Consider the following 20,336-nt stretch of genomic DNA (forward strand, 5'->3'; position numbering starts at 1 on the left):
GATCGTAGACAAGCAGAATTGTAGACAACAGGATTGTAGACAAGCAGGATTGTAGACAAGCAGGACTGTAGCCAAGCAGGATTGTAGACAACAGGACAGTAGACAAGCAGGATTGTAGACAAGCAGGATTGTAGACAAGCAGGATTGTAGACAAGCAGGATTGTAGACAAGCAGGATTGTAGACAAGCAGGATTGTAGACAAGCAGGACAGTAGACAAGCAGGATTGTAGACAAGCAGGATTGTAGACAAGCAGGATTGTAGACAAGCAGGATTGTAGACAAGCAGGATTGCAGACAAGCAGGATTGTAGACAAGCAGGATTGCAAACAAAAGAAGGATTGTAGACAAGCAGGATTGTAGACAAGCAGACTTGCAAACAAAGGAAGGATTGTAGACAAGCAGGATTGTAGACAAGCAGGATTGTAGATAAGCAGGATTGTAGACAAGCAGGATTGTAGACAAGCAGACTTGCAAACAAAAGAAGGATTGTAGACAAGCAGGATCGTAGACAAGCAGTATTGAAGACAAGCAGAATTGTAGAGAAGCAGGATCGTAGACAGGTAGGACTGTAGACAAGCAGGACTGTAGACAAGCAGGATTGTAGGCAAGCAGGATTGCAAACAAAAGAATGATTGTAGACAAGCAGGATTGTAGACAAGCAGGATTGTAGACAAGCAGGACTGTAGCCAAGCAGGATTGTAGACAAGCAGGACAGTAGACAAGCAGGATTGTAGACAAGCAGGTCTGCAGCCAAGCAGGATTGTAGACAAGCAGGACAGTAGACAAGCAGGATTGTACACAAGCAGGCTTGTAGACAAGCAGGCTTGTAGACAAGCAGGATAGTAGTCAAGCAGGATTGCAGACAAGCAGGATTGTAGACAAGCAGGATTGTAGACAAACTGGATTGTAGACAAGCAGGATTGCACACAAAAGAAGGATTGTAGACAAGCAGGATCGTAGACAAGCAGGATTGTAGACAAGCAGGACTGTAGACAAGCAGGACTGTAGACAAGCAGGCTTGTAGAAAAGCAGGACTGTAGACAAGCAGGATTGTAGACAAGCAGGATTGTAGACAAGCAGGATTATTGACAAGCAGGATTGAAGACAAGCGGGATTGTAGACAAGCAGCTTTATTGACAAGCAGGATTGTAGACAAGCAGGATTGTAGACAAGCAGGACTGTAGCCATGCAGTATTGTAGACAAGCAGGCTTGTAGACAAGCAGGATTGTAGACAAGCAGAATTGTAGAAAAGCAGGCATCTGGACAAGCAGGATTGTAGACAAGCAGGATTGTAGACAAGAAGGCTTGCAAACAAAAGTAGGATTGTAGACTAACAGGATTGTAGACAAGCAGGATTGTAGACAATCAGGACAGTAGCCAAGCAGTATTGTAGACAAGCAGCCTTCTGGACAAGCAGGATTGTAGACAAGCAGGATTGTAGACAAGCGGGATTGTAGACAAGCAGGATTACTGACAAGCAGGATTGAAGACAAGCAGGATTGTAGACAAGCAGGATTATTGACAAGCAGAATTGTCGACAAGCAGTATTGTAGACAAGCAGGACTGTAGCCAAGCAGTATTGTAGACAAGCAGGCTTGTAGACAAGAAGGATTGTAGACAAAAGAAGGATGGTAGACAAGCAGAATTGTAGACAAGCAGGATTGTAGACAAGCAGGATTGTAGACAAGCAGGATTGCAAACAAAAGAAGGATTGCAGACAAGCCGGCTTGTAGACAAGCAGGATTGTAGACAATCAGGACTGTAGCCAAGCAGTATTGTAGACAAGAAGCCTTCTGGACAAGCAGGATTGTAGACAAGCAGGATTGTAGACAAGTAGGATTGTAGAAAAGCAGGTTTGTAGACAAGCAGCCTTCTGGACAAGCAGGATTGTAGACAAGCAGTATTGTAGACAAGCAGGATTGTAGACAATCATGATTATAGACAAGAAGGCTTGCAAACAAAAGGTGGATTGTAGACTAACAGGATTGTAGACACGCAGGATTGTAGACAATCAGGACTGTAGCCAAGCAGTATTGTAGACAAGCAGGCTTCTGGACAAGCAGGATTGTAGACAAGCAGGATTGTAGACAAGAAGGCTTGCAAACAAAAGTAGGATTGTAGACTAACAGGATTGTAGACAAGCAGGCTTGTAGAAAAGCGGGATTGCATACAAAAGAAGGATTGTTGACAAGCAGGACTGTAGACAAGCAAGATTGTCGACAAGCAGGATTGCAAACAAAAATGGATTGTTGACAAGCAGGATTGTAGACAAGCAGGCTTGCAAACAAATGAAGGATTGTAGACAAGCAGAATTGTAGACAAGCAGGATTGCAAACAAAAGAAGGATTGTAGACAAGCAGGACTGTAGACAAGCAGCATTGTAGACAAGCAGCCTTGTAGGCAAGCGGGACTGTAGACAAGCAGCCTTGTAGACAAGCAGGAATGTAGACAAGCAGGCTTGTAGACAAGCAGGATTGCAATCACAAGAAGGATTGTAGACAAGGAGGATCGTAGACAAGCAGGATTGTAGACAAGCAGAATTGTAGACAAGCAGGATTGCAAACAAAAGAAGGATTGTAGACAAGCAGGATTGTAGACTAGCAGGCTTGAAGACAAGCAGGATTGTAGGCAAGCAGGATTGCAAACAAAAGAAGGATTGTAGACAAGCAGGATTGTACACAAGCAGGCTCGTAGACAAGCAGGATTGTAGACAAGCAGCCTAGTCGACAAGCTGGACTGTAGACAAGCAGGCATGTAGACAAGCAGAATTGTAGACAGCATGATTGCAATAAAAAGAACGATTGTAGACAAGGAGGATCGTAGACAAGCAGGATTGTAGACAAGCAGGATTGTAGACAAGCAGGATCGTAGACAAGCAGGATTGTAGACAAGCAGGCTTGTAGACAAGCAGGATTGTTGACCAGCAGGCTTGTAGACAAGCAGGATTGTAGACAAGCAGCATTGCAGACAAGCAGGATTGTAGACAAGCAGCATTGCAGACAAGCAGGATTGTAGACAAGCAGGATTGCAAACAAAAGAAGGATTGTAGACCAGCAGGATTGTAGACAAGCAGGATCGTAGACAAGCAGGATTGTTGACAAGCAGGATTGTAGACAAACAGGATCGTAGACAAGCAGTATTGTAGACAAGCAGAATTGTAGACAAGCAGGCTCGTAGACAAGTAGGACTGTAGAAAAGCAGGATTGTAGACAAGCAGGCTTGTAGACAAGCAGGATTGTAGACAAGCAGGATTGTAGACAAGCAGGATTGTAGACAAGCAGGATTGTAGACAAGCAGGATTGTAGACAAGCAGGATTGTAGACAAGCAGGATTGTAGACAAGCAGGACTGTAGCCAAGCAGGATTGTAGACAAGCAGGATTGTACACAAGCAGGATTGTAGACAAGCAGGATCGTAGACAAGCAGGATTATTGACAAGCAGGACTGTAGACAAGCAGGCTTGTAGAAAAAAAGGATTCTAGACAACAGGCTCGTAGACAAACAGGAATGTAGACAAGCAGGCTTGTAGACAAGCAGGACTTTAGACAAGCAGGATTGCAAACAAAAGAAGGATTGTAGACAAGGAGGATCGTAGACAAGCAGGATTGTAGACAAGCAGGATTGTAGACAATCAGGATTGCAGACAAGCAGGATTGTAGACAAGCAGGATTGTAGACAAGCAGACTTGCAAACTAAAGAAGGTTTGTAGACAAGCAGGATCATACACAAGCAGGATTGTAGACAAGCAGGATTGTAGACAAGCAGGATCGTAGACAAGCAGGATTGTAGACAAGCAGAATTGTAGACAAGCAGGTTCGTAGACAAGCAGGACTGTAGACAAGCAGGACTGTAGACAAGCAGGATCGTAGACAAGCAGGATTGTAGACAAGCAGGATTGTAGACAAGCAGGCTTGCAAACAAAAGATGGATTGTAGACAAGCAGGATTGTGGACATGCAGGCTTGAAGACAAGCCGGACTGTAGACAAGCAGGACTGTAGAAAAGCAGGACTGTAGACAAGCAGGATTGAAGACAAGCAGGATTGTAGACAAGCAGGATTGTTGACAAGCAGGATTGTAGACAATCAGGAACTGTAGCCAAGCAGGATTGTAGACAAGCAGGATTGTAGACAAGCAGGCTTGTAGACCAGCAGGATTGTACACACGCAGGACTGTAGACAAGCAGGACTGTAGACAAGCAGGCTTGTAGTAAAAAAGGATTGTAGACAACAGGCCCGTAGACAAACAGGACTTTAGACAAGCAGGACTGTAGACAAGCAGGATTGTAGACAAGCAGGATTGTAGACAAGCAGGATTGTAGACAAGCAGGACTGTAGACAAGCAGGATTGTAGACAAGCAGGATTGCACACAAAAGAAGGATTGTAGACCAGCAGGACTGTAGACAAGCAGGATTGTAGACAAGCAGGATTGTAGACAAGCAGGATTGTAGACAAGCAGGACTGTAGACAAGCAGGATTGTAGACAAGCAGCATTGTAGACAAGCAGGATTGTAGACAAGCAGGATTGCAAACAAAAGAAGGATTGTAGACAAGCAGGATTGTAGACAAGCAGACTTGCAAACAAAGGAAGGATTGTAGACAAGCAGGATTGTAGACAAGCAGGATTGTAGATAAGCAGGATTGTAGACAAGCAGGATTGTAGACAAGCAGACTTGCAAACAAAAGAAGGATTGTAGACAAGCAGGATCGTAGACAAGCAGTATTGAAGACAAGCAGAATTGTAGACAAGCAGGATCGTAGACAGGTAGGACTGTAGACAAGCAGGACTGTAGACAAGCAGGATTGTAGGCAAGCAGGATTGCAAACAAAAGAATGATTGTAGCCAAGCAGGATTGTAGACAAGCAGGATTGTAGACTAGCAGGACTGTAGCCAAGCAGGCTCGTAGACAAGTAGGACTGTAGAAAAGCAGGATTGTAGACAAGCAGGACTGTAGACAAGCAGGCTTGTAGACAAGCAGGATTGTAGACAAGCATGCTTGTAGACAAGCAGGATTGTAGACAAGCAGGATTGTAGACAAGCAGGATTGTACACAAGCAAGATTGTAGACAAGCAGGATTGTAGACAAGCAGGACTGTAGCCAAGCAGGATTGTAGACAAGCAGGATTGTACACAAGCAGGATTGTAGACAAGCAGGATCGTAGACAAGCAGGATTATTGACAAGCAGGAATGTAGACAAGCAGGCTTGTAGAAAAAAAGGATTCTAGACAACGGGTTCGTAGACAAACAGGAATGTAGACAAGCAGGCTTGTAGACAAGCAGGACTTTAGACAAGCAGGATTGCAAACAAAAGAAGGATTGTAGACAAGGAGGATCGTAGACAAGCAGGATTGTAGACAATCAGGATTGTAGACAATCAGGATTGTAGACAAGCAGGATTGTAGACAAGCAGGATTGTAGACTTGCAGGATTGTAGACAAGCAGGATTGTAGACAAGCAGGATTGTCGACTAGCTGGATTGTAGACAAGCATGATTGCAAACAAAAGAAGGATTGTAGACAAGCAGGATTGTAGACAAGCAGACTTGCAAACTAAAGAAGGTTTGTAGACAAGCAGCATCATACACAAGCAGGATTGTAGAAAAGCAGGATTGTAGACAAGCAGGATCGTAGACAAGCAGGATTGTAGACAAGCAGAATTGTAGACAAGCAGATTCATAGACAAGCAGGACTGTAGACAAGCAGGACTGTAGACAAGCAGGATCGTAGACAAGCAGGATTGTAGACAAGCAGGATTGTAGACAAGCAGGCTTGCAAACAAATGATGGATTGTAGACAAGCAGGATTGTGGACATGCAGGCTTGTAGAAAAGCCGGACTGTAGACAAGCAGGACTGTAGAAAAGCAGGACTGTAGACAAGCAGGATTGTAGACAAGCAGGATTGTAGACAAGCAGGATTGTTGACAAGCAGGATTGTAGACAATCAGGACTGTAGCCAAGCAGGATTGTAGACAAGCATTATTGTAGACAAGCAGGCTTGTAGACCAGCAGGATTATAGACACGCAGGACTGTAGACAAGCAGGACTGTAGACAAGCAGGATCGTAGACAAGCAGGATTGTAGACAAGCAGGATTGTAGACAAGCAGGCTTGCAAACAAATGATGGATTGTAGACAAGCAGGATTGTGGACATGCAGGCTTGTAGAAAAGCCGGACTGTAGACAAGCAGGACTGTAGAAAAGCAGGACTGTAGACAAGCAGGATTGTAGACAAGCAGGATTGTAGACAAGCAGGATTGTTGACAAGCAGGATTGTAGACAATCAGGACTGTAGCCAAGCAGGATTGTGGACAAGCATTATTGTAGACAAGCAGGATTGTAGACCAGCAGGATTGTAGACAAGCAGGATTGTAGACAAGCAGGATCGTAGACAAGCAGGATTGTAGACAAGCAGGAGTGTAGACAAGCAGGATTGTAGACAAGCAGGATTGTAGACAAGCAGGATTGTAGACAAGCAGGATTGTAGACAAGCAGGATTGTAGACAAGCAGGATTGTAGACAAGCAGGATTGTAGACAAGCAGGATTGTAGACAAGCAGGATTGTAGACAAGCAGGATTGTAGACAAGCAGGATTGTAGACAAGCAGGATTGTTGACAAGCAGGATTGTAGACAAGCAGGATTGTAGACAAGCAGGATTGTAGACAAGCAGGATTGTAGACAAGCAGGATTGTAGACAAGCAGGACTGTAGACAAGCAGGATTGTAGACAAGCAGGATTGTAGACAAGCAGGATGTAGACAAGCAGGATTGTAGACAAGCAGGATGTAGACAAGCAGGATTGTAGACAAGCAGGATTGTAGACAAGCAGACTTGCAAACAAAAGAAGGATTGTAGACAAGCAGGATCGTAGACAAGCAGTATTGAAGACAAGCAGAATTGTAGAGAAGCAGGATCGTAGACAGGTAGGACTGTAGACAAGCAGGACTGTAGACAAGCAGGATTGTAGGCAAGCAGGATTGCAAACAAAAGAATGATTGTAGACAAGCAGGATTGTAGACAAGCAGGATTGTAGACAAGCAGGACTGTAGCCAAGCAGGATTGTAGACAAGCAGGACAGTAGACAAACAGGATTGTAGACAAGCAGGTCTGCAGCCAAGCAGGATTGTAGACAAGCAGGACAGTAGACAAGCAGGATTGTCCACAAGCAGGCTTGTAGACAAGCAGGCTTGTAGACAAGCAGGATAGTAGTCAAGCAGGATTGCAGACAAGCTGGATTGTAGACAAGCAGGATTGTAGACAAACTGGATTGTAGACAAGCAGGATTGCACACAAAAGAAGGATTGTAGACAAGCAGGATCGTAGACAAGCAGGATTGTAGACAAGCAGGACTGTAGACAAGCAGGACTGTAGACAAGCAGGCTTGTAGAAAAGCAGGACTGTAGACAAGCAGGATTGTAGACAAGCAGGATTGTAGACAAGCAGGATTATTGACAAGCAGGATTGAAGACAAGCGGGATTGTAGACAAGCAGCTTTATTGACAAGCAGGATTGTAGACAAGCAGGATTGTAGACAAGCAGGACTGTAGCCATGCAGTATTGTAGACAAGCAGGCTTGTAGACAAGCAGGATTGTAGACAAGCAGGATTGTAGAAAAGCAGGCATCTGGACAAGCAGGATTGTAGACAAGCAGGATTGTAGACAAGAAGGCTTGCAAACAAAAGTAGGATTGTAGACTAACAGGATTGTAGACAAGCAGGATTGTAGACAATCAGGACAGTAGCCAAGCAGTATTGTAGACAAGCAGCCTTCTGGACAAGCAGGATTGTAGACAAGCAGGATTGTAGACAAGCGGGATTGTAGACAAGCAGGATTACTGACAAGCAGGATTGAAGACAAGCAGGATTGTAGACAAGCAGGATTATTGACAAGCAGAATTGTCGACAAGCAGTATTGTAGACAAGCAGGACTGTAGCCAAGCAGTATTGTAGACAAGCAGGCTTGTAGACAAGAAGGATTGTAGACAAAAGAAGGATGGTAGACAAGCAGAATTGTAGACAAGCAGGATTGTAGACAAGCAGGATTGTAGACAAGCAGGATTGCAAACAAAAGAAGGATTGCAGACAAGCCGGCTTGTAGACAAGCAGGATTGTAGACAATCAGGACTGTAGCCAAGCAGTATTGTAGACAGGCAGGCTTCTGGACAAGCAGGATTGTAGACAAGTAGGATTGTAGACAATCAGGACTGTAGCCAAGCAGTATTGTAGACAAGCAGCCTTCTGGACAAGCAGGATTGTAGACAAGCAGGATTGTAGACAAGCAGGATTGTAGACAGTCAGGATTGTAGACAAGAAGGCTTGCAAACAAAAGGAGGATTGTAGACTAACAGGATTGTAGACAAGCAGGATTGTAGACAATCAGGACTGTAGCCAAGCAGTATTGTAGACAAGCAGGCTTCTGGACAAGCAGGATTGTAGACAAGCAGGATTGTAGACAAGAAGGCTTGCAAACAAAAGTAGGATTGTAGACTAACAGGATTGTAGACAAGCAGGCTTGTAGAAAAGCGGGATTGCAAACAAAAGAAGGATTGTTGACAAGCAGGACTGTAGACAAGCAAGATTGTCGACAAGCAGGATTGCAAACAAAAATGGATTGTTGACAAGCAGGATTGTAGACAAGCAGGCTTGCAAACAAATGAAGGATTGTAGACAAGCAGAATTGTAGACAAGCAGGATTGCAAACAAATGAAGGATTGTAGACAAGCAGGACTGTAGACAAGCAGCATTGTAGACAAGCAGCCTTGTAGGCAAGCGGGACTGTAGACAAGCAGCCTTGTAGACAAGCAGGAATGTAGACAAGCAGGCTTGTAGACAAGCAGGATTGCAATCACAAGAAGGATTGTAGACAAGGAGGATCGTAGACAAGCAGGATTGTAGACAAGCAGAATTGTAGACAAGCAGGATTGCAAACAAAAGAAGGATTGTAGACAAGCAGGATTGTAGACTAGCAGGCTTGAAGACAAGCAGGATTGTAGGCAAGCAGGATTGCAAACAAAAGAAGGATTGTAGACAAGCAGGATTGTACACAAGCAGGCTCGTAGACAAGCAGGATTGTAGACAAGCAGCCTAGTCGACAAGCTGGACTGTAGACAAGCAGGCATGTAGACAAGCAGAATTGTAGACAGCATGATTGCAATAAAAAGAACGATTGTAGACAAGGAGGATCGTAGACAAGCAGGATTGTAGACAAGCAGGATTGTAGACAAGCAGGATCGTAGACAAGCAGGATTGTAGACAAGCAGGCTTGTAGACAAGCAGGATTGTTGACCAGCAGGCTTGTAGACAAGCAGGATTGTAGACAAGCAGCATTGCAGACAAGCAGGATTGTAGACAAGCAGCATTGCAGACAAGCAGGATTGTAGACAAGCAGGATTGCAAACAAAAGAAGGATTGTAGACAAGCAGGATTGTAGACAAGCAGGATCGTAGACAAGCAGGATTGTTGACAAGCAGGATTGTAGACAAACAGGATCGTAGACAAGCAGTATTGTAGACAAGCAGAATTGTAGACAAGCAGGCTCGTAGACAAGTAGGACTGTAGAAAAGCAGGATTGTAGACAAGCAGGCTTGTAGACAAGCAGGATTGTAGACAAGCAGGATTGTAGACAAGCAGGATTGTAGACAAGCAGGATTGTAGACAAGCAGGATTGTACACAAGCAAGATTGTAGACAAGCAGGATTGTAGACAAGCAGGACTGTAGCCAAGCAGGATTGTAGACAAGCAGGATTGTACACAAGCAGGATTGTAGACAAGCAGGATCGTAGACAAGCAGGATTATTGACAAGCAGGACTGTAGACAAGCAGGCTTGTAGAAAAAAAGGTTTCTAGACAACAGGCTCGTAGACAAACAGGAATGTAGACAAGCAGGCTTGTAGACAAGCAGGACTTTAGACAAGCAGGATTGCAAACAAAAGAAGGATTGTAGACAAGGAGGATCGTAGACAAGCAGGATTGTAGACAATCAGGATTGTAGACAAGCAGGATTGTAGACAAGCAGGATTGTAGACTTGCAGGATTTTAGACAAGCAGACTTGCAAACTAAAGAAGGTTTGTAGACAAGCAGGATCATACACAAGCAGGATTGTAGACAAGCAGGATTGTAGACAAGCAGGATCGTAGACAAGCAGGATTGTAGACAAGCAGTATTGTAGACAAGCAGGTTCGTAGACAAGCAGGACTGTAGACAAGCAGGACTGTAGACAAGCAGGATCGTAGACAAGCAGGATTGTAGACAAGCAGGATTGTAGACAAGCAGGCTTGCAAACAAAAGATGGATTGTAGACAAGCAGGATTGTGGACATGCAGGCTTGTAGACAAGCCGGACTGTAGACAAGCAGGACTGTAGAAAAGCAGGACTGTAGACAAGCAGGATTGAAGACAAGCAGGATTGTAGACAAGCAGGATTGTTGACAAGCAGGATTGTAGACAATCAGGAACTGTAGCCAAGCAGGATTGTAGACAAGCAGGATTGTAGACAAGCAGGCTTGTAGACCAGCAGGATTGTACACACGCAGGACTGTAGACAAGCAGGACTGTAGACAAGCAGGCTTGTAGTAAAAAAGGATTGTAGACAACAGGCCCGTAGACAAACAGGACTTTAGACAAGCAGGACTGTAGACAAGCAGGATTGTAGACAAGCAGGATTGTAGACAAGCAGGATTGTAGACAAGCTGGACTGTAGATAAGCAGGATTGTAGACAAGCAGGATTGCAAACAAAAGAAGGATCGTAGACAAGCAGGACTGTAGACAAGCAGGATTGTAGACAAGCAGGATTGTAGACAAGCAGGATTGTAGACAAGCTGGACTGTAGATAAGCAGGATTGTAGACAAGCAGGCTTGTAGACAAGCAGGATTGTAGACAAGCAGGATTGTAGACAAGCAGCATTGCAGACAAGCAGGATTGTAGACAAGCAGGATTGCAAACAAAAGAAGGATTGTAGACAAGCAGGATTGTAGACAAGCAGACTTGCAAACAAAGGAAGGATTGTAGACAAGCAGGATTGTAGACAAGCAGGATTGTAGATAAGCAGGATTGTAGACAAGCAGGATTGTAGACAAGCAGACTTGCAAACAAAAGAAGGATTGTAGACAAGCAGGATCGTAGACAAGCAGTATTGAAGACAAGCAGAATTGTAGACAAGCAGGATCGTAGACAGGTAGGACTGTAGACAAGCAGGACTGTAGACAAGCAGGATTGTAGGCAAGCAGGATTGCAAACAAAAGAATGATTGTAGACAAGCAGGATTGTAGACAAGCAGGATTGTAGACAAGCAGGACTGTAGCCAAGCAGGATTGTAGACAAGCAGGACAGTAGACAAGCAGGATTGTAGACAAGCAGGATTGCAGACAAGCAGGATTGTAGACAAACTGGATTGTAGACAAGCAGGATTGCAGACAAGCAGGATTGTAGCAAGCAGGATTGCAGACAAGCAGGAAAGTAGACAAGCAGGATTGTAGACAAACTGGACTGTAGACAAGCAGGATTGTAGACAAGCAGGATTGTAGACAAAGCAGGATTGTAGACAAGCAGGATTGTAGACAAGCAGGATTGTAGACAAGCAGGATTGTAGACAAGCAGGATTGTAGACAAGCAGGATTGTAGACAAGCAGGATTGTAGACAAGCAGGATTGTAGAAAAGCAGGACTGTAGACAAGCAGGATTGAAGACAAGCAGGATTGTAGACAAGCAGGTTTATTGACAAGCAGGATTGTAGACAAGCAGTATTGTAGACAAGCAGGCTTGTAGACAAGCATGATTGTTGACAAGCAGGATTGTAGACAAGCAGGCTTCTCGACAAGCAGGATTGTAGACAAGCAGGATTGTAGTCAAGCAGGATTGTAGACAAGCAGGACTGTAGACAAGCAGGATTTTAGACAAGCAGGCTCGTAGACAAGCAGCCTTGTTGTCAAGCTCGACTGTAGACAAGCAGGCTTGTAGAAAAGCAGATTGTAGACAAGTAGAATTGTAGCATGATTGCAATCAAAAGAACGATTGTAGACAAGGAGGATCGTAGACAAGCAGGATTGTAGACAAGCAGGATCGTAGACAAGCAGGATTGTAGGCAAGCAGGATCGTAGACAAGCAGGATTGTAGACAAGCAGGATTGTAGACAAGCAGGATTGTAGACAAGCAGGCTTGTAGACAAGCAGCATTGCAGAAAAGCAGGATTGCAAAAAAAAGAAGGATTGTAGACAAGCAGGATTGAAGACAAGCAGGATTGTAGACAAGCAGGATTGTAGAAAAGCAGGCATCTGGACAAGCAGGATTGTAGACAAGCAGGATTGTAGACAAGAAGGCTTGCAAACAAAAGTAGGATTGTAGACTAACAGGATTGTAGACAAGCAGGATTGTAGACAATCAGGACTGTAGACAAGCAGTATTGTAGACAAGCAGCCTTCTGGACAAGCAGGATTGTAGACAAGCAGGATTGTAGACAAGCGGGATTGTAGACAAGCAGGATTATTTACAAGCAGGATTGAAGACAAGCAGGATTGTAGACAAGCAGGATTATTGACAAGCAGGATTGTAGACAAGCAGTATTGTAGACAAGCAGGACTGTAGACAAGCAGTATTGTAGACAAGCAGGATTGTAGACAAGAAGGATTGTAGACAAGCAGGATTGTAGACAAGCAGGATTGCAAACAAAAGAAGGATTGCAGACAAGCCGGCTTGTAGACAAGCAGGATTGTAGACAATCAGGACTGTAGCCAAGCAGTATTGTAGACAGGCAGGCTTCTGGACAAGCAGGATTGTAGACAAGTAGGATTGTAGACAAGTAGGATTGTAGAAAAGCAGGTTTGTAGACAAGCAGCCTTCTGGACAAGCAGGATTGTAGACAAGCAGTATTGTAGACAAACAGGATTGTAGACAATCATGATTGTAGACAAGAAGGCTTGCAAACAAAAGGTGGATTGTAGACTAACAGGATTGTAGACACGCAGGATTGTAGACAATCAGGACTGTAGCCAAGCAGTATTGTAGACAAGCAGGCTTCTGGACAAGCAGGATTGTAGACAAGCAGGATTGTAGACAAGAAGGCTTGCAAACAAAAGTAGGATTGTAGACTAACAGGATTGTAGACAAGCAGGCTTGTAGAAAAGCGGGATTGCATACAAAAGAAGGATTGTTGACAAGCAGGACTGTAGACAAGCAAGATTGTCGACAAGCAGGATTGCAAACAAAAATGGATTGTTGACAAGCAGGATTGTAGACAAGCAGGCTTGCAAACAAATGAAGGATTGTAGACAAGCAGAATTGTAGACAAGCAGGATTGCAAACAAAAGAAGGATTGTAGACAAGCAGGACTGTAGACAAGCAGCATTGTAGACAAGCAGCCTTGTAGGCAAGCGGGACTGTAGACAAGCAGCCTTGTAGGCAAGCAGGAATGTAGACAAGCAGGCTTGTAGACAAGCAGGATTGCAATCACAAGAAGGATTGTAGACAAGGAGGATCGTAGACAAGCAGGATTGTAGACAAGCAGAATTGTAGACAAGCAGGATTGCAAACAAAAAAAGGATTGTAGACAAGCAGGATTGTAGACTAGCAGGCTTGAAGACAAGCAGGATTGTAGGCAAGCAGGATTGCAAACAAAAGAAGGATTGTAGACAAGCAGGATTGTACACAAGCAGGCTCGTAGACAAGCAGATTGTAGACAAGCAGCCTAGTCGACAAGCTGGACTGTAGACAAGCAGGCATGTAGACAAGCAGAATTGTAGACAGCATGATTGCAATAAAAAGAACGATTGCAGACAAGGAGGATCGTAGACAAGCAGGATTGTAGACAAGCAGGATTGTAGACAAGCAGGATCGTAAACAAGCAGGATTGTAGACAAGCAGGCTTGTAGACAAGCAGGATTGTTGACCAGCAGGCTTGTAGACAAGCAGGATTGTAGACAAGCAGCATTGCAGACAAGCAGGATTGTAGACAAGCAGCATTGCAGACAAGCAGGATTGTAGACAAGCAGGATTGCAAACAAAAGAAGGATTGTAGACCAGCAGGATTGTAGACAAGCAGGATCGTAGACAAGCAGGATTGTTGACAAGCAGGATTGTAGACAAACAGGATCGTAGACAAGCAGTATTGTAGACAAGCAGAATTGTAGACAAGCAGGCTCATAGACAAGTAGCACTGTAGAAAAGCAGGATTGTAGACAAGCAGGCTTGTTGAGAAGCAGGATTGTAGAAAAGCAGGATTGTAGACAAGCAGGATTGTAGACAAGCAGGATTGTACACAAGCAGGATTGTGGACAAGCAGGATCGTAGACAAGCAGGATTATTGACAAGCAGGACTGTAGACAAGCAGGCTTGTAGAAAAAACGGATTCTAGACAACAGGCTCGTAGACAAACAGGAATGTAGACAAGCAGGCTTGTAGACAAGCAGGACTTTAGACAAGCAGGATTGCAAACAAAAGAAGGATTGTAGACAAGGAGGATCGTAGACAAGCAGGATTGTAGACAAGCAGGATTGTAGACAATCAGGATTGCAGACAAGCAGGATTGTAGACAAGCAGGATTGTAGACAAGCAGACTTGCAAACTAAAGAAGGTTTGTAGACAAGCAGGATCATACACAAGCAGGATTGTAGACAAGCAGGATTGTAGACAAGCAGGATCGTAGACAAGCAGGATTGTAGACAAGCAGAATTGTAGACAAGCAGGTTCGTAGACAAGCAGGACTGTAGACAAGCAGGACTGTAGACAAGCAGGATCGTAGACAAGCAGGATTGTAGACAAGCAGGATTGTAGACAAGCAGGCTTGCAAACAAAAGATGGATTGTAGACAAGCAGGATTGTGGACATGCAGGCTTGTAGACAAGCCGGACTGTAGACAAGCAGGACTGTAGAAAAGCAGGACTGTAGACAAGCAGGATTGAAGACAAGCAGGATTGTAGACAAGCAGGATTGTTGACAAGCAGGATTGTAGACAATCAGGAACTGTAGCCAAGCAGGATTGTAGACAAGCAGGATTGTAGACAAGCAGGCTTGTAGACCAGCAGGATTATACACACGCAGGACTGTAGACAAGCAGGACTGTAGACAAGCAGGCTTGTAGTAAAAAAGGATTGTAGACAACAGGCCCGTAGACAAACAGGACTTTAGACAAGCAGGACTGTAGACAAGCAGGATTGTAGACAAGCAGGATTGTAGACAAGCAGGATTGTAGACAAGCTGGACTGTAGATAAGCAGGATTGTAGACAAGCAGGATTGCAAACAAAAGAAGGATCGTAGACAAGCAGGACTGTAGACAAGCAGGATTGTAGACAAGCAGGATTGTAGACAAGCAGGATTGTAGACAAGCTGGACTGTAGATAAGCAGGATTGTAGACAAGCAGGCTTGTAGACAAGCAGGATTGTAGACAAGCAGGATTGTAGACAAGCAGCATTGCAGACAAGCAGGATTGTAGACAAGCAGGATTGCAAACAAAAGAAGGATTGTAGACAAGCAGGATTGTAGACAAGCAGACTTGCAAACAAAGGAAGGATTGTAGACAAGCAGGATTGCAGACAAGCAGGATTGTAGATAAGCAGGATTGTAGACAAGCAGGATTGTAGACAAGCAGACTTGCAAACAAAAGAAGGATTGTAGACAAGCAGGATCGTAGACAAGCAGTATTGAAGACAAGCAGAATTGTAGACAAGCAGGATCGTAGACAGGTAGGACTGTAGACAAGCAGGACTGTAGACAAGCAGGATTGTAGGCAAGCAGGATTGCAAACAAAAGAATGATTGTAGCCAAGCAGGATTGTAGACAAGCAGGATTGTAGACAAGCAGGACTGTAGCCAAGCAGGATTGTAGACAAGCAGGACAGTAGACAAGCAGGATTGTAGACAAGCAGGATTGTAGACAAGCAAGTTTGTAGACCAGCAGGATTATAGACACGCAGGACTGTAGGCAAGCAGGTCTGTAGACAAGCAGGCTTGTAGTAAAAAAGGATTGTAGACAACAGGCTCGTAGACAAACAGGACTTTAGACAAGCAGGATTGTAGACAAGCAGACTTGCAAACAAAAGAAGGATTGTAGACAAGCAGACTTGTAAACAAAAGAAGGATTGTAGACAAGGAGGATTGTAGACAAGCAGGATTGTAGACAAGCAGACTTGCAACAAAAGAAGGATTGTAGACAAGGAGGATTGTAGACAAGCAGGATTGTAGACAAGGAGACTTGCAAACAAAAGAAGGATTGTAGACAAGCAGGATTGTAGACAAGCAGGATTGAAGACAAGCAGAATTGTAGACAAACAGGACTGTAGACAAACAGGACTGTAGACAAGCAGGACTGTAGACAAGCAGGATTGTAGGCAAGCAGGATTGCAAACAAAAGAAGGATTGTAGACAAGCAGGACTGTAGACAAGCAGGACTGTAGACAAGCAGGATTTTAGACAAGCAGGCTCGTAGACAAGCAGCCTTGTTGTCAAGCTCGACTGTAGACAAGCAGGCTTGTAGAAAAGCAGATTGTAGACAAGTAGAATTGTAGCATGATTGCAATCAAAAGAAAGATTGTAGACAAGGAGGATCGTAGACAAGCAGGATTGTAGACAAGCAGGATCGTAGACAAGCAGGATTGTAGGCAAGCAGGATCGTAGACAAGCAGGATTGTAGACAAGCAGGATTGTAGACAAGCAGGATTGTAGACAAGCAGGCTTGTAGACAAGCAGCATTGCAGAAAAGCAGGATTGCAAAAAAAAGAAGGATTGTAGACAAGCAGGATTGAAGACAAGCAGGACTGTAGACAAGCAGGATTGCAAACAAAAGAAGGATTGTAGACCCGCAGGATTGTAGACAAGCAGGATCGTAGACAAGCAGGATTTTAGACAAGCAGGATTGTAGACACACAGGATCGTAGACAAGCAGTATTGTAGACAAGCAGAATTGTAGACAAGGAGGCTCGTAGACAATTAGGACAGTAGACAAGCAGGACTGTAGACAAGCAGGACTGTAGACATGCAGGACTTTAGACAAGCAGAATTGTAGACCAGCAGGTTTGCAAACAGAAGAAGGATTGTAGACAAGGAGGATAGTAGACAAGCAGAATTGTAGACAAGCAGGCTTGTAAACAAATAGGACTGTAGACAGGCAGGCTTGTAGCCAAGCAGAATTGTAGACAAGCAGGCTTGTAAACAAATAGGACTGTAGACAGGCAGGCTTGTAGCCAAGTAGGATTGTAGACAAGCAGGACTGTAGACAAGCAGGATTGTAGACAAGCAGGATTGTAGACAAGCAGGCTTGTAGACAAGCAGGACTTTAGACAAGCATGATTGCAAACAAAAGAAGGATTGTAGACAAGCAGGATTGTAGACAAGCAGACTTGCAAACTAAAGAAGGTTTGTAGACAAGCAGGATCATACACAAGCAGGATTGTAGACAAGCAGGATTGTAGACAAGCAGGATCGTAGACAAGCAGGATTGTAGACAAGCAGAATTGTAGACAAGCAGGTTCGTAGACAAGCAGGACTGTAGACAAGCAGGACTGTAGACAAGCAGGATTGTAGACAAGCAGGATTGTAGACAAGCAGGATTGTAGACAAGCAGGCTTGCAAACAAAAGATGGATTGTAGACAAGCAGGATTGTGGACATGCAGGCTTGTAGACAAGCCGGACTGTAGACAAGCAGGACTGTAGAAAAGCAGGACTGTAGACAAGCAGGATTGTAGACAAGCAGGATTGTAGACAAGCAGGATTGTTGACAAGCAGGATTGTAGACAATCAGGAACTGTAGCCTAGCTGGATTGTAGACAAGCAGGATTGTAGACAAGCAGGCTTGTAGACCAGCAGGATTATAGACACGCAGGACTGTAGACAAACAGGACTGTAGACAAGCAGGCTTGTAGTAAAAAAGGATTGTAGACAACAGGCCCGTAGACAAACAGGACTTTAGACAAGCAGGACTGTAGACAAGCAGGATTGTAGACAAGCAGGATTGTAGACAAGCGGGATTGTAGACAAGCTGGACTGTAGATAAGCAGGATTGTAGACAAGCAGGATTGCAAACAAAAGAAGGATCATAGACAAGCAGGACTGTAGACAAGCAGGATTGTAGACAAGCAGGATTGTAGACAAGCAGGCTTGTATTACAAGCAGGACTTTAGACAAGCAGGATTGCAAACAAAAGAAGGATTGTAGACAAGCAGGATTGTAGACAAGCAGACTTGCAAACTAAAGAAGGTTTGTAGACAAGCAGGATCATACACAAGCAGGATTGTAGACAAGCAGGATTGTAGACAAGCAGGATTGTAGACAAGCAGGATTGTAGACAAGCAGAATTGTAGACAAGCAGGTTCGTAGACAAGCAGGACTGTAGACAAGCAGGATTGTAGACAAGCAGGATTGTAGACAAGCAGGCTTGCAAACAAAAGATGGATTGTAGACAAGCAGGATTGTGGACATGCAGGCTTGTAGACAAGCCGGACTGTAGACAAGCAGCACTGTAGAAAAGCAGGACTGTAGACTAGCAGGATTGTAGACAAGCAGGATTGTAGACAAGCAGGATTGTTGACAAGCAGGATTGTAGACAATCAGGAACTTTAGCCAAGCAGGATTGTAGACAAGCAGGATTGTAGACAAGCAGGCTTGTAGACCAGCAGGTTTATAGACACGCAGGACTGTAGACAAGCAGGACTGTAGACAAGCAGGCTTGTAGTAAAAAAGGATTGTAGACAACAGGCCCGTAGACAAACAGGACTTTAGACAAGCAGGACTGTAGACAAGCAGGATTGCAAACAAAAGAAGGATCGTAGACAAGCAGGACTGTAGACAAGCATGACTGTAGACAAGCAGGATTGTAGACAAGCAGGATTGCAGACAAGCAGGATTGAAGACAAGCTGGACTGTAGATAAGCAGGAATGTAGACAAGCAGGCTTGTAGACAAGCAGGATTGTAGACAAGCAGGATTGTAGACAAGCAGCATTGCAGACAAGCAGGATTGTAGACAAGCAGGATTGCAAACAAAAGAAGGATTGTAGACAAGCAGGATTGTAGACAAGCAGACTTGCAAACAAAGGAAGGATTGTAGACAAGCAGGATTGTAGATAAGCAGGATTGTAGACAAGCAGGATTGTAGACAAGCAGACTTGCCAACAAAAGAAGAAATGTAGACAAGAAGGATCGTAGACAAGCTGTATTGAAGACAAGCAGAATTGTAGACAAGCAGGATCGTAGACAGGTAGGACTGTAGACAAGCAGGACTGTAGACAAGCAGGATTGTAGGCAAGCAGGATTGCAAACAAAAGAATGATTGTAGCCAAGCAGGATTGTAGACAAGCAGGATTGTAGACAAGCAGGACTGTAGCCAAGCAGGATTGTAGACAAGCAGGATTGTAGACAAGCAGGACTGTAGACAAGCAGGATTGTAGACAAGCAGGACTGTAGCCAAGCAGTATTGTAGACAAGCAGGACAGTAGACAAGCAGGATTGTAGACAAGCAGGATTGTAGACAAGCAGGCTTGTAGACCAGCAGGATTATAGACACGCAGGACTGTAGGCAAGCAGGCCTGTAGACAAGCAGGCTTGTAGTAAAAAAGGATTGTAGACAACAGGCTCGTAGACAAACAGGACTTTAGACAAGCAGGATTGTAGACAAGCAGGACTGTAGACAAGCAGCATTGCAGACAAGCAGGATTGTAGACAAGCAGGATTGCAAACAAAATAAGTATTGTGGACAAGCAGGACAGTAGACAAGCAGGCTTGTAGATAAGCAGGATTGTAGACAAGCAGACTTGCAAACAAAAGAAGGATTTTAGACAAGCAGACTGGCAAACAAAAGAAGGATTGTAGACAAGGAGGATTGTAGATAAGCAGGATTGTAGACAAGCAGACTTGCAAACAAAAGAAGGATTGTAGACAAGCAGAATTGCAAACAAAAGAAGGATTGTAGACAAGGAGGATTGTAGACAAGCAGGATTGTAGACAAGCAGACGTGCAACAAAAGAAGGATTGTAGACAAGGAGGATTTTAGACAAGCAGGATTGTAGACAAGGAGACTTGCAAACAAAAGAAGGATTGTAGACAAGCAGGATTGTAGACAAGCAGGATTGAAGACAAGCAGAATTGTAGACAAACGGGACTGTAGACAAACAGGACTGTAGACAAGCAGGACTGTAGACAAGCAGGATTGTAGGCAAGCAGGATTGCAAACAAAAGAAGGATTGTAGACAAGCAGGATTGTAGACAAGCAGACTTGCAAACAAAGGAAGGATTGTAGACAAGCAGGATTGTAGACAAGCAGGATTGTAGATAAGCAGGATTGTAGACAAGCAGGATTGTAGACAAGCAGACTTGCAAACAAAAGAAGGATTGTAGACAAGCAGGATCGTAGACAAGCAG

Source organism: Carcharodon carcharias, chromosome 1 (genome assembly GCF_017639515.1).
Source record: "Carcharodon carcharias isolate sCarCar2 chromosome 1, sCarCar2.pri, whole genome shotgun sequence".
NCBI lineage: Eukaryota > Metazoa > Chordata > Chondrichthyes > Lamniformes > Lamnidae > Carcharodon > Carcharodon carcharias.